The sequence below is a fragment of the Saimiri boliviensis genome, chromosome 20 (genome assembly GCF_048565385.1).
Source record: "Saimiri boliviensis isolate mSaiBol1 chromosome 20, mSaiBol1.pri, whole genome shotgun sequence".
Taxonomy (NCBI): domain Eukaryota; kingdom Metazoa; phylum Chordata; class Mammalia; order Primates; family Cebidae; genus Saimiri; species Saimiri boliviensis.
This window is the reverse complement of record NC_133468.1, coordinates 21099238-21114758: the sequence shown is the minus strand read 5'-3', so window position 1 is coordinate 21114758 and position 15521 is coordinate 21099238. Positions and strand designations below refer to the sequence as shown.

At 37.1% G+C, this 15521-nt stretch overlaps 1 long non-coding RNA gene across 3 annotated transcripts in view; it reads left to right on the top strand.

Moving 5' to 3' along the window:
- The window catches only part of LOC141582492 (uncharacterized), a 75161-nt gene that overhangs the window by 4288 nt on the left and 55352 nt on the right, over positions 1–15521 (top strand). Inside the window, exon 1 of one of the 3 annotated variants that reach the window (XR_012515347.1) lies at positions 7356–7405. The exons of the other annotated variants lie outside the window; for them this stretch is intronic. This is a non-coding gene — a long non-coding RNA (uncharacterized LOC141582492). Of the gene's footprint in view, positions 1–7355; positions 7406–15521 lie in introns of those variants that run through there. 3 annotated transcript variants of the gene reach the window in all.

The following is a 15521-nucleotide window of genomic DNA, read 5'->3' as shown; positions in this document are numbered from 1 at the left end:
TTCATATGTTTGTTAGCTGCATAAATGTCTTCTTTTGAGACGTGTCTGTTCATATCCTTTGCCCACTTTTTGATGGATTTTTTTTTTTCTTGTAAATTTAAGTTGCTTGTAGACTCTGGAGATTAGCCCTTTGTCAGATGGATAGATGGCAAAAATTTACTCCTTTTTTTTTTCCATACAGAAGCACAAGAATGACAGAAGATATCATTTGTCAATTTTGGCTTTCGTGGCTATTGCTTTTGGTGTTTTAAGTCATGAAGTCTTTGCCCATGCCTATGTCCTGAATCTTACTGTCCAAGTTTTTTCTAGGGTTTTTTATGGTTTTAGGCCTTATTTCTAAGTCTTTAATCCATCTTGAGTTAATGTTTGTATAAGGTGCAAGAAAGGGGTCAAGTTTCAGTTTTCTGAGTATGGCTAGCCAGTTTTCCCAACATGCTTTATTAAATAGGAATCCTTTCCCCATTGCTTGTTTTCATCAGGTTTGCCAAAGATCAGATGGTTGTAGATGTGTGGTCTTATTTCTGAGGCCTCTGTTCTGGACCATATGTCTGTTTTGGTATTAGTACCATGCTGTTTTGGTTACTGTAGCCTTGTAGTATAGTTTGAAGTCCGGAGGTAGCATGATGCTTCAAGCTTTGTGACTTTTTTTTCCTTTTTTTTAATTCTTAGGATTGTCTTGGCTATACAGGCTCTTTTTTGGTTCCATATGAAATTTAAAGTTGTTTTTTCTAATTCTGTGAAGAAAGTCAGTGGTAGCTTGATGGAGATAGCATTGAATCTATAAATTACTTTGGGCAGTATGGAGATTTTCACAATATTGATTCTTCCTAGCTAAGAGCATGAAATGTTTTTACATTTGCTGGTGTCCTCTCTTATTTCCTTGAGCAGTGGTTTGTAGTTCTCCTTGAAGAGGACCTTCATATCCCTTGTAAGTTGGATTCCTATGTATTTTATTCTCTTTGTAGCAATTTTGAATGGGAGTTCACTAATGATTTGGCTCTGTTTGTCTATTATTGGTGTATAAACATGCTTGTGATTTTTGCACATTGATTTTATATCCTTAGAGTTTGCTGAAGTTGCTTATCAGCTTAAGGAGATTTTGGTTAGAGACAGTGGGGTTTTCTAAATACCCAATCTTGTTATCTGCCAACAGAGACAATTTGACTTCCTCTCTTCCTTTTCAAATACTCTTTATTTCTTTCTCTTGCCTGATTTGGTGCCATTATTATATTTGGTGCCTGAGTATAAAGGAGCAGACATTTCAAGGGAATTAAGGAAGGTTAAAGAAGAAGATGTATTTAAAAAATCCAAGCAGCAATCAAACTGAGAAAAGAAGAAAGAATATTTTTTCTCTATGTAATAACATCTCGGGAACATCCCCTACCAACAATAGTAACTGATATAATTAAAAGCACTACACACTGGGGTCAGTTGGGAGGAAATGGGGGAGGGACAGTAGGGGGTGGGGAGTTGGGGAGAGATAGCCTGGGGAGAAACGACAGATATAGGTGAAGGGGAGGAAGGCAGCAAATCACACTGCCATGTGTGTACCTATGCAACAATCTTGCATGTTCTTCACATGTACCCCCAAACCTAAAATGCAATTAAAAAAAAATACATTTCTCTCCTGCCACAGTGGCTCACACCTGTAATCCCAGCACTTTGGGAGGCCAAGGTGGGTGGATCATGAGGTCAGGAGATTGAGATCATCCTGGCTAACACAGTGAAACCCTGTCTCACGCACCTGTAGTCCCAGGTACTTGGGAGGCTAAGAAAAGAAAATTGCGTGAACTCGGGAGACAGAGGTTGCAATGAGCTGAGACCGCACCACTGCACTCCAGCCTGGGTGACAGAGCGAGACTCCATCTCAAAACACAAACAAACAAACATTTCTACTAGTTAAAAAACTAGAGCCGGGCACGGTGGCTCACGCCTGTAATCCCAGCACTTTGGGAGGCCGAGGCGGGTGGATCACGAGGTCAAGAGATCGAGACCATCCTGGTCAACATGGTGAAACCCCGTCTCTACTGAAAATACAAATAATTAGCTGGGCATGGTGGCACGTGCCTGTAATCCCAGCTACTCAGGAGGCTGAGGCAGGAGAATTGCCTGAACCCAGGAGGTGGAGGTTGCAGTGACCCGAGATCGCGCCATTGCACTCCAGCCTGGGTAACAAGAGCGAAACTCTGTCTAAAAAAAAAAAAAAAAAAAAAAAAAAAAAAACTAAGCTCAACTTTTGCCTAAAGTGAGTTTCCAGTCATACAACAGTAGCAACACTGGCCATCTCTCTGGAAGACTTTGCTGATGCAAAACGAGAACAGTAACATGGAATCTGGAGATGTATCAATTGCTGAAGAGCATCCTCCAGGATCCCAATGTAGAGAGAGAGGGCAAATGTAAGGACACTTAACAGGTCATGTTTCAAAATCATCTCCCTGTATGAAACATATAAATGCAAATGAAAAACAGTCACGAACCATCTTCTTTTAGTCTTTACTGTAATATTGAAACATTGTTCAGTAAATATATAGCAGGCTTCTACTCTTTTTCAGAATTATTTGACAACTACTGGGGCGTAGTGTGCTTAAAAAGACATGTGGTCTTTATCCTCTTGGAGTTTACACTGTAGTATAGGCAAGAGAAAAGAGCCATCATAGAATCTATTACATGCATAACATGTAAATTGGGAAATATAGGAGATTATGGAAATCATAATTGGTGCAGATAACTCAATTTGAATATTTGGGAAAAGCTTTTCCTGATGAAGTTATGCTTCAAAAGAGATCTCAAAGCCATGCTAGCCTGATGAAGGATTGGGGAAAGAAAGTTCCAGACAGAGGAAACAGTATGTACAAATATCCTGAGTCAAGAGAGGATGGCATGAATGAAGAATGAAGGAAGATCAGACAGACTAGAGGACAAGGGCAAGAGTGGCTGTCGACTCAGTTGAAAATTGCAGACCATTGATAGGTTGAAGCAGAGGGATGACAGGATGAGTTTTAAATCACATTGGAGGAAGACAGTAATGGCAGTAGGGGATCTGTAAGGAAGCTATTGCAAGAATGCAGGTGAGAGGTGATGTTGGTCTGAATTATAATAGTGACAGTGAAGATGAAGAGAAGTGACCAAAGCCATGTGGAAGAAGTGGTCAAACTTTGTGACAGCTGCAATATGGACAATGAAGAAAAAGAAGGGTTCAAATGTGACTCATACATTTCTGGCTTGAAGGACTCAGTGTTGGTGGCAGAAGAAATTTGAAGAGGGTGATATATTTAGTTTGGGTCATGTTGAGTTCAGGGTACCTGCTAGCCATCCAGGGTACACTAGACATTTTGGTAAATGCACCTGAAGCTCAGAACCAAGGGCTGGGCTGGAGCCAATGCAGAATCTCCATGTTGCATCTTGACAGTATATTTCCCTTTGTTTCTTTAAGTTTTCTCTGTAGAATTCATAACTGTGGGTTACAGCCATATTTTACCCATTTTATAACTATCTTCCTGCAAGGAAAGAAAGTTTTAAAAAATTATGATTTTGTCTGCTTGGTCATTGTTGTATCCCAGTAACTAGTGCCCATAGTAGATCTGTTTTGAATGAATGAGTATATATTTGATGATCCTGAAGATGTAATCCACTTACATTACAAATGTATATGAAGAATGAACAGAGTGGGAAAACTGGAGGGTTGAGAAGAGAAACTTCTGGTAAAGAACAGTTGTAACCACCAGAAGGATCAAATTAACATTGACACTGAAGGTAGGAAGTGTAATGTGATCACAGCCAAGGAAACGATATTCTGATAAAGGAAGGACTATTCAACTGTATTAAATCCTTTACAAAGATTTTGCATTTTAGAACAGGTATTACAGCTTATAGTATACAGTTCAAAAGTAAGTCACTCCGTCCTGCCACCATGATCCTCTCTAAAAACTAACACAATTCATTTTCTGGGGGAAGAGTAATGAGATAGTCTATATCTTTCATCTGTTAACAAATAGTTATGAAATATGTTCACAGGTGCCACATAGTCCTCCCTGCCTTACTGCTGGTGAAGCAGCAGAATGATGATTTTGAAGAGGGTTCTCATGGAATGTGTGTTACCTGTTTCGCCTAATCATTTAAACTTTTGAATTCATAATTCTTTAAATCCATGAATAAAAGACATCTTAGCTCTAAATATTGATTGGGGTCTTTGAAATAGTGTGCAGAAATTTCAGCAATGATGCAGGGTAGGAAGAAAGTCAGAAATAACATGTAGGAAGAAAATATATGCCTAGTACTGTCAGCATATACAATAGTACAGACTTTCCAATTACTGATACATTGTCAAATATATGGTTCTCTGAGCCTACTGACTCTGCATTTGGGATATGTCTGGCAAGCCTTGCCTTCACAGGTACAAGAAAAGAAATTCCTCCTAAATTACCATAAATTCCATATTATGGGTTTATGACTTAATGAGGTTTTGCTGTGCAGAATCAGAAATGCATATTACATGTCTACTGGGTCCAGTGTCTACTTCAGCAGGTATAACTAATACTATACATGACTTTCTGTAAAATTATCAACCATATTAAGCCTTATGACATAGAAATCAATTAAGGTTATTTAACTAAAAATGTAATATTAGTAATAATAAAATAAGATCAGTGTGTCACTGTTCCAAATTCTTTCTCTATTATAATGTATTTAATCCTCACAATATACATGTAAAAATGTTTATCATTTTAATCCCCATTTTATATATGAGGAAACAGCAGCAGAAATTAATAGCTCTAATATCACACAGTTTATATTTTAAAAAGTTAAAGGGCTCAGGTCCTTCCTGGTAACTATGCGACTTTGTCAATGAAACTCCTGTAGATTTGCCTACTCTACATTCCCAGCTTGTCTCATTCACTGAGTTAATATAATAGAAATAAAACGTCAGCCCAGTCCGAGCATCTCTGCACACAATCAAATGACTAATAGGAAATTTTGAGAATTGAGTTACTGGACATCTTTTAAAGGAGCACTACCTCAGATTAATCGATCTTCAAGAGCATAGAAAGAAAGTATGCCTCTGCGTACAAAATGAAATTAGTGATGCTTCCTATGGAGGTAAAATTGTTAAAGAAGGAAATTACCTAAGCTCTGACACCATGGGGATGCTAATTATATTCACACACTGTCTTGGCAGAAATAAAACACCACATCCTCTATGCTAGAAAAGGATGAAATGGGAAGGAAGTCCTTTTTATCAACTGCTATTCAAAAGCCAAAGGGGGAGAAGAGGTATACCTCATCAGTGAGTAAAACTGATTTACAAACAAGAACATTAAAAAATCTGAGCAATATTTCTCAAAATCTCTATCAGATTGGTTTCTTAGGGATGGCCATTGACAGATGGCCAAAAATAAATAATCCAATGTGTAAAATGGAGTTTTCCAGAATGTGGGTCATGTATCTTGGAGGTCTTTCTCAATGCTCCTTTAGCAGAACTGTATGTCCACTTAGATACCGTAGTTAGGGATTCCAGGGTCTTTTGGGCACTGCAAAAACTACTGAAATTCTAAAAAATGTACATATTGATTCTAAATTTTAAAAAACAATCTTAAAATTAATGTGTAGGTATCTATAACATGTAATACTATGTCTATAATTATACATAATTAAATTCAATATAGGAAAGGTAAACTTTAATCTGCTTTGTATTATGTGTCAAGGGGCCTCCAAAGGTTAAAAGACTTGGACATGTGATGATTTTTCAAAGCCCCAGGTATCTACCGTCTCAGGCAGAGTTAATCTCTTTCAAATTGTATGCATCCAAAGTCAATTGCTGTGTTCTATTCTTTTTTATTTCCCTTAAATCCTTTTTCAAGTTTAGTCTACTGCTAATTCTACAAGAAACAAGACTATATTTTACTCATTTTTATTTTTCAATGTATTACGTTCAGCACATTTACTTAACTTGTATTAGCACTTGTAATCACAATTATTATTTTAGTTAATAATTACAGAGCTCTGACTTACTAGTTTGCTTGCTGTGTCATGAACAGCAATAATTTGTTATTTATTTAATTATTTCAAGCTTAGATGTAGTGCTTTTGGGGTTGTGAATGACAGAAACCAAAGCCAAACTATCTCAGGCAAGTGAATTTTAGGTCATGTAACTGAAACCGTCAAGGATGAGCAGCTTTGAGGACAGGTGGATTCATGGGCTTAAGATATTTTATTTTTCGTTTCCATTTTATGAAAATTGGCTTCATTCTTAGGTGGAGTCTCTTGTCAAAATGACTATACAGCAGCTACTCCACTTAATCAACCCTGAGATTAACAATTTGGTAACACCAAAATTACAAGATAAAATACCGTGTGAAGGCTTGTATCATAGTCCTATGTTCAACCAACCGTTTGCTCTGATCGATGGTCTTGTGCACACCTATGGTCCTAAAGCTGGAATAAACCATATCCAAACCATGTGGACCATGGGTGATTAAGGAATGAGAACCCAAAGAAGGATTCTTAACATATTGTTTCTACAAAGAGGAGGAATGGATACCGAATAGGAAAAAGTCAAAGATGGGCAGAATGGGTGTCATTACTAACCACATCTTTTTGATAAATCACTTGTGGCATAGGAACTTGAATATGGCTAAAAGAAAGACTCAAATTTACCACATGCATCTTACATGAATGTCCTTTAACTGGCCTGTATAGATGAATGAATAAGTGAATGAATAAATCAATTTAGAACATCTGAGATTTCATATTCATGTCAATTGTGAATGATTGCTACTTACATTTTAGCAATTCATATAGTCACATGTGAAAAAATCGCCCTCAAAATTGTTTGAAAATAGTCATGGTATAACTGAATGAATATAAGTAAATACATGCAGGAATTGAAACAAAAGTTTAATAAAATTACAAGCAAGAATGGCTAGGTATAGAAGGTCCCAAAAATTCAATATTTGAGTAAATGAGAACTACTAGTAAAAATATTGTAATGTTAATATTAAATAATTGCATTAATTCCACTTCTGCATAGTAAAACATGATTAATATTTGTTGAATAAATAAGCATTTGAATGAATAAATTTCTCAAAAGCCCTTTTGGCTGCCTGATATGGTTTGGCTATGGCCCCACCCAAAATCTCATCTTGAACTGTAATTTGCATAATTCTCATAATCTCCATGTGTCAAGGGAGAGACCAGGTGGAGGTAACTGAATCATGGGAGTGGTTTTACCCATGGTGTTCCTGTGATAGCGAGTGAATTCTCACGAGATCTGATTGTTTTATAGGTGTTTGGTAGTTCCTTCTGCGTTCATTGCTCCTTCCTGCTGCCTTGTGAAGTGGGTGTCTTGTTTCCCTTTCAGTTTTGCCGTGATTGTCAGTTTCCTGAGGCCTCTTAGCCATGCTGAACTGTGAGTCAATTAAACCTCTTTATTTTATAAATTACTCAGAATCAGGGAATTCTTTATAGCAGTGTGAAAATGAACTAAATATTGCCTAAGCATCTAAATATGCCCCATATTAATAATCATAATATAGTCTCTAAATTTTGACATATGATTTTTCTTAATAATAAAAATATATTATTATGTATAGTATTTAAAATATATGTCACTGTGGATAGAAAATGACCTTGCCTGATATTTATATTCTAATCCCTCTACACTTTATTTAATTCTCACAAAACACTATGAGGTATATTCTAATATTATCTTCATTTCACAATATTCTGAAAATGTCAAAGGTTTTGTGATTAAGAAAAGCTTCTCTTCAGAAACAGAAGAATGGAGAATAACTAGTCAGAGTCTGTCAGAGTAAAGATTTTCTTTAATTGGAAACCTAATGAGTAGGTGATAATAACCACTGTTTTCTTTCATTTGTTTTAGCGTAGTTATCTCATAATAGAAATGGCACGAAGACATGTTTTGTTCCTAGTTCCTGAGAAGATGAATTTGGCTCTAGCTTCAAATAAAATGATTAAGGGCTGTGAGTGGAAGTGTTCCTACTGAGGGTGTGGTATGTGGTGGCGTAGAGCAAATTCATAGCTCTATAAGATTAAGTCCTTTGCAGGAAAGAAAGCCCAACAACCATTCTATACTGATGTTAATTTCTTAAAATACAATTTCTTTTAATGTGAGCTCAGAATTCAGTGATTGGCTCTTGGAGCCAGTGACGCATTAACGAGAAGCAATGAGTGTTTTGGGGATTTGCTATGTTCCAACCATGCATTTTATCCGGAACTGGGCATGTGGATAGTTCAAGAGAGATGATTTTGTATATCACATGGACATGTATTGTAAATTTAAGGAATATAGGTAAAATAGAAAGGCAGTTGGTAATTGAGTGTGACAAAAATTATGTAGGTGATATGCCAACATTTGGGAATTGTTGACTGAACAATTTAGACAGGAACTATCTGCCGAAATCCTAAGAGGAATTCTCATAGTTTAAGCTGAAGTGAGAACCTCGTAGCTCTTAAGTGTCTGTGGTTATTAGAAGTCCCTAGTGTGGGTGGTCAGCAGCCATGAGCTGTGAGGTGAACCTGAATGTCATCAGACAACAATGTCACCTTTTTGACACAGGGGTCAAAATCTAATTTAGGAATTCAGTGAATATACTGACCTGCTATGTAGGTGGATATGTTCTACAAGATGAATTATACAATATTATTCCCCCTTAAGGAGCTTACTTATAGTGGGTGGGTGGGGGGGGGGAGATGGCAAAAATGATTACAATTACTCTAAGAATATTAATGTCACAGGAAAGAAAAATAAGAGCATAATCCAAGGAGATTGCAGGAAAAGAGAGATCAGAACTGGCTAGGAGTAAATGGGAAAGCCTTTACTAAAAACATGCTGCTTGAAATGGACCTCGAAGGATGGGCAAGATATTATTGCAGTTTTTAGGGGGTGATGGAAGGTTTGAAATATATTTTTGCATAAATGTAGCATCTAGCTAAAGTAAAGAGGTAAATGGCTACAAAATTGGCCAAGTTGTGAAGATCCTTGATATGAGGATGAGGGTTTCAAATGATGTAGATAGATGTAGGGTACTCTGGAATCCAATCCTCCTTCCATCCTTCATCAGCAATGTTATAGATGCTACATCATTTTTATCAGGGATCAGCTGACTTGTTATAATAACGAGTATTAGGCTTTGCAGGATACTCTGATCCACAGTAGTATTATGAAAATAGCCATAGAAAAACAATAAAGCTGAGTGTTGATTTAATAGGAGTAATAGAAAAGAAAAAAAAGAAAAAGAAAAACACAGTAAGATTTTTACCAAGAAAGAAATAAACAACCAAACTAGCAGTTTATCATGTTATGCAAATAGACACTGGTAATTTGAGAGGGTCTTTTATGTCACCTCCATTTTTAAAGGGTCATGAGAGTATTTGAAAAGAATGGCAGGACATTATATAGAGTATTTTAATCTTAGTGTGAAGTTGAGCTGACTAGAGGAAAAAACCTCAGATCTCAGATTCTTTTAAAATTATATTGGAAATGTATTTAAGAATTTACTGTAAAAAAAAAAATAGTAAAATGGATGCTTATCTAATTGTTCTATTTTTTTTTTTCCTTGGGAGCTGAGGTATGTGGTACCCATAGAGAATCTTGCTGTCCCCTTCCATTCTTTAATAAGGAAGGAAAATATAAATGGGACAGGAGAAAAGAAAACCACGAAGATGTTATTTAAACTAAAAGTTCTAGGAGAGTAATTTTTTTAAAAGCTAAAATTTAAATATTAAAAATCAACAGATATCAGAGAAAGCAACTTTTGAAGATAGCAAGTCAAACTTAGATTTGGAAAGACCCTGAAGGAATCATTGATATATTACAGAAAATATGCAATTCATTTGAAAATTCGTAGATAAAACAAGAAACTTCAAAGAGGTATCTAGTTGCAGCAGGCATCTTTGATCTATAAACAGGTTGCGTATTTTTCTCTGTTACTAAAGGCGCACAAAAGCCTGTTATGTTAGTGCAGCTCTCAGGATTTCCATCACCAATGATTATGAGGTGAGGAATAGAACAATTTTAAGAAACTTAGACTCCAGGTTTCCTTGCGGGACCAGACTCAGGCCTACTCTCTACGTGGCTCTTGCTTGAAATCTCCCTTGTTTTAGTTTCCCTCTTTTATTGTCTTACATTTGCCTCTTGCTCCTCATCTGCACAGAAATCCTTCTCTCAAGGTCTGCTTCTGGGAATTGAACCTAACACAGTTGGATAGTTTTGCATGAGTTCTGGGGGAGAATGTTTCTGGAAAATAAGACGTCATTACTGGAACTCTGCAGATGATAATGATACCACGAGTCATGGAAGAACAATAATTAGCTGCAGTGTTGCTGTTTAACACTACTTGTGTGCGTTTTTGAGAGATGGGGTGGCAGACAAGTTACATTCTCTTCCTGACTTTTAGTTGTATCAGATGTAAAATGAGGATATAAACTAGGTGATTGCTAAAGTTCCTTCCAGATCAAAAAATTCTGTGATGTAAATTGGGCGTTGGCAAATTACGGACCTCTGGCCAAATCCAGCCATGCCTTCTGTTTTCAGAGTAAAGTTTTACTAGAACCCAGCACTGCTCATTAGTTTAAGTATTGTTTATACCTGTTTCATGCTGCAGAGTTGAGTAGCTGAGGCTACTGGGCAACTCCATGAGATTCATAACGATTATTATCCTCAACAGTTTTAAAAACAGGTTAGGAAGTTGAGGCAAAGCAAATTTAAATAAGTTGTCCAAGTTTACAGGATGAATAATGGCAGAGCTGAGACTCATATTCAGCCAATCTGCGTCCAGAGTTGATGCTTTTAACTACAGTGCTAAAATGCCCTGATTTAAGAATCCCACAATGTAGGTGACTGTTAAAACATTTTCACTCATAGTAGTTATGTTGTGTTTGTTTTGTTTTTACAATTGGGGTTAACATTAACAGGAATGCATATGGAAATATAAATGGAGAAGAGGGAAGGGGAGAAATTCTGCAAGCTCAACAAAGTTAGAAAGTAACATCAACAATAAAATATAGCCTGTCTATTTATTTATTTATTTAACCATTACATACAGTCCTAAAATGTGGTTTCATGTTCCCCTTATTTTTCCTCATGGTGCAAATCACAGAACATTTACAAACATACTCACAACTAAGATGCTTAACTTGGTCCTCAGCATGCCCGCATCCTGTTTCTGTGGAGCAGAACTAATCACTTAATGTCACTTCTTACTTCTCCCCTCCCACTTCCTTTGAGATTGCAATTCTGCTTAGGCAATGTGATGAATGTCAATGTAGAAGGTAGATAATTTTGCTTTTGACAATTTACAGTTTCACAGGTTCTCAGCACACTGTTTTGTAATGTTTTTGGTTTTTAGATCACACTGACATTAATCCTCTCAAAAATATTTGTGGATCCTTTTCCTCTGCGGTGAAGGCTCATTTGAATGGAACAAGTTTAGACACTAACTTAAATTGAAGAAGGAAATATCTTAAAGGGGAAAGGATAGAGAGGTATTTTCCAATTTATCTTTCTTAAATCACAGCTAGAATTCAAGTCACAGAGGAGCAGGAGTAGCTAATGTAATTTCCCATTTCCTTTTCACTTTTCTTTTCTTTGAGACAGGGTCTTGCCCTATTGCCTAGGCTGGGGTGCAGTGGTGTGATCTCAGGTCACTGCAACCTCTGCCTCCCAGGTTCAAGCGATTCTCCTGCCTCAGCCTCCTGAGTAGCTGGGATTAGAAGCGTGTGCCACCAAACCTGGCAAATTTTTAATTTTTAGTGGAGATGGGTTTTCACCGTGTTGTCCGGGCTGGTCTTGAACTCCTGACCTCAGGTGATCCACCTGCCTAGGCCTCCAAAGTGCTGGGTTTACAGGTGTGAGCCACCATGTCTGACTTCTATTTCTTTTTTGGTAAATATTTTGTTGTAGTGTTTTAACAGTAACACACAATGTGAACTCATCTCAAAAAATTTGGTTTTGGCCACTATAGCTGTAATTTAACCCCTTTCCTAATGCATGTAAAGTGGCTGATAAATTTCTTATTCTGCCCAAGTCAGCACTTCCTAACCTTACTATTTTTAGCAGTGTCTGGAACTGTAATAAGATTAAACCAGTCTTACTCTATACCTCTGTTTCTGTCTCTGTCTGCCAGTCTTTCTTTCTGTCCTTCTCAGTCTCTCTCCATTTGTTTTATATTTTCATTATTGCCTGATTGCCTAAGTACTTACTTTTCCTAGCCACTGTGCTGCTTAATATGCTGTACTTCATTTATTCATCACAATAACCTCTGAGTTTGGAACTGCCATTGACAATTTTTGGATGAGGAAACTAAGGATGTACAAAGTTAAAGGTCACACAACTGTAATAATAATAATAATGTAGTTTAATGATACATTATTATATTAATTCAATAATAATAATGATACATTCAAGATTCCAAATTGGATTGGTCTGACTCCAAGTAGTAATCTTAAACACTGTACAAGAACTCAAAACACTGTACAAGAACACAGAAGTTTCAGAAATCCTCAAATATCAATGTGAATCAAGAAAGATACAGGTTTCCATGTAGGAACCAGATAGTCATGATTCTAGAGCAGCAGATTGAAGTTAAAGAACAGACTCACGATATCAATCGTGAAAGTAGTTAGACAAACAAATATTTAACTTGACCAGAACTTGATAGAAATTAGAGCTTTGATGACAGGTGTCTGACTTCCAAAACAGCACCTGGGCTAAGAACCAGGATAGTAACACCTGTTAACTCCACCACCTTTTATTTGCACCAAGGAGATAAAAGAACTTGATTCTGAAGCAGAAATTTTCTGAACTTGCAAGAGGATTAGCACTTACTAAGCACCTACCCTTTTTGAGCACTGTGCATAAACTAGTATATGTCAGCTTATTTAACACTCTTCACAAACATACAGGAAGCAGAGAAAAGAGAGGCACTTACACTGCCTACAGGTACACAAGCAGTCAGAAGGCAGGAAATGGGTAGCATTGTGAAGCTTGCTGACACTTAACTGAATTTAAAAATATGTGCATGATAAAGAGGTGCTGCTATAACCTTGTAAAAGAAAAAGATCTCTGATAGCTTAGAAAAGTCTGAGTTTTGTTTTTTCTTGTAAGTTGAAAGAGAGCAGGGAAACAGAGTATCATCATTTGGGAAGAAAAAAAAAAATCCTTCCATGTATTGTTTAATAACATCTGCTTGCTTTGAAAGAAGTGTATACTATTCTTCACCTACATTTGAATGCTATGTATGTTGAATCTAGATATGTAAACCACGGAATCTGCCTGCGACTGGAAAAGTATCAGGAAAATCAGTAAGGGAAAGACCTCTAATAACTCTTGATAAGTAATATAAAAAGTTAAAAACAGGCTGTTTAAAAGTATGAATTGTACCTCATGAATACCTTAATTTTAGAAGGATTTTCCATAAAGAACATAATGCATTTAGAATCTAATTTGATTTGTCAAAAGTTTCTAAGATTTGACCAACAAGAAAACTGAATTCTTTCTCAAATGCTTGTTAGGACTTAAAAAAAAGAAAAAGAAAAACTGAATCCAAAATGATGAAACTAGCCCCAGAATATGTTAGAATTGGTGATGAACTTCTGTTGACAGTCCACAGACAGCTTTTCAGAAAAACTAGTAACTACGGCATCCAATTCCCTTTGCTTGAATCTGAAGCACTACTTTGAGAATTTATACAAATAACACCTTTTCATTTCAGCAAGACTTATTTTTGCTTGTCTAATTATTTTTAATTTTTTTTTGTCACCCAGGCTGGAATGCAGTGGCATGATCACAGCTTATTGCAGCATTGACCTCCACAGGCTCAAGGGCTCATGTGATCCTCCCACCTCAGTCTCCTGAGTAGTTGGGACTACAAGCACGCACTACCATGCCCAGCTAGTTTTTGTATTTTGTACTGAGATGAGATTTCATCATGTTACCCAGGCTGATCTAGAACTCCTGAGCTCAAGCAATCCTCCCACCTTGGCCTCCCAAAGTGCTGGGATTATGGGCATGAGCCACCATACCTGACCCTTGTCTCATTTAATAGGCTCAGGTTTCTTTCTTCCACAGCGGTGGTTTTACTTGTGCTGTTTTCTTGCACAACTTTACTGGGTGCAGCAGGTCCATCTAATCAAATCCTTTCACTCTCTGGCCCTCCACATGCTCTATGTTACTTCTGGCCTCTCACCTGGTTCACTTTCTTCCTCCACTACGCTCCATCTACATTAGCCAGCCATACCAACCAGGCTCCTTCCTCTTAGCTCTGTCAGTGTTGCTTCTCTGCCTGGAAAGCTCTTCTCCTAGCCTAGATCTTCCTCTGGCTAGTTGCATAGTTAGGTCTCATTTCACATAAGAACTGCTCAGAGTGGCCAACCACGTGCCTCCTCGGCACCAGTCAGTATCACTGTTATATTACAGCCTTTCGATGTCCTTTCATCTGAACTGTACTTTTAAACTTGTTTATTGTCTTCTCCCTTTAAAATGTAGACTTCAACAAATTGTGCCTGTCTTCTTCAATGCAGTATCCAAATAATCTAACACATAATAGGGCTAAAATAAAATTAATATTGAATAGGAGACTGAATTTCAAATCTCTCTTTGAGAACCTTTCCTCTTTGATTTGATATTGCTACTTTCTTCCTCTAATCAGCTCAAGAATTGCACATTTTTTGAGAATGAGTACATGAGGCACTCTGCATATATTATATATTTTAATCCTTGAAACAACTCGGTAAGATAACTATGAATATGCACATGAAAATTGACAAAGCTAAAGAACAACCACAATTCAAACAAAGGTCAAATGACTTCCAAGCTGATCTTCCTGTTATTAAGCCATGTCACTGTTTGCTATCTGAATAGTAAAGTGAGGCTCTTGATTGTACTCAGAAGCTGACTTCATCACAAGCTGTCTCATTGGTTTTTCTACCTCATCCTCTTACTTACCTAAATATGGGTTTAATTCTTATAACATGCATATGATTATGAGTTATTTGGATACTTTCATGGATTCTTTTTATATCCCATAGCAACAGGGATTGTATAAGACCCATTTTAGACATGTTATCAGTATTTGTTGAGGTGAGTTGATTAAACAGATAGATAACACAAATAAGGAAAATCTAGGAAGCTCTTGGGAGTACTTGCTGGTTCTGCATTTAAGGATGATATGGTTTGGTTCTGTGTTCCCATCCAAATCTCATCTGGAATCATAATCCTCACTTGTCATGGGAGGGTCCTGGTGGGAGGTGACTGGATTCTGGGAGCAGTTTCTCCTATGCTATCTCATGACAGTGAGTTCTCATGAGAACGGACATTTTAACATGCGGCACTTCCCTTTGCTTGCACCCTCTCGCCTGCCATTAGGTAAGATGTGCCTTACTTCACCTTCTGCCATGATTGTAAGTTTCCTCAGGTCTCCTCAGCCATGTGAAACTGTGAGTCAATTACACTTCCCTTCTGTATAGATTGCCCATTCTCAGGTAGTATCTTTATAGCAGTATTA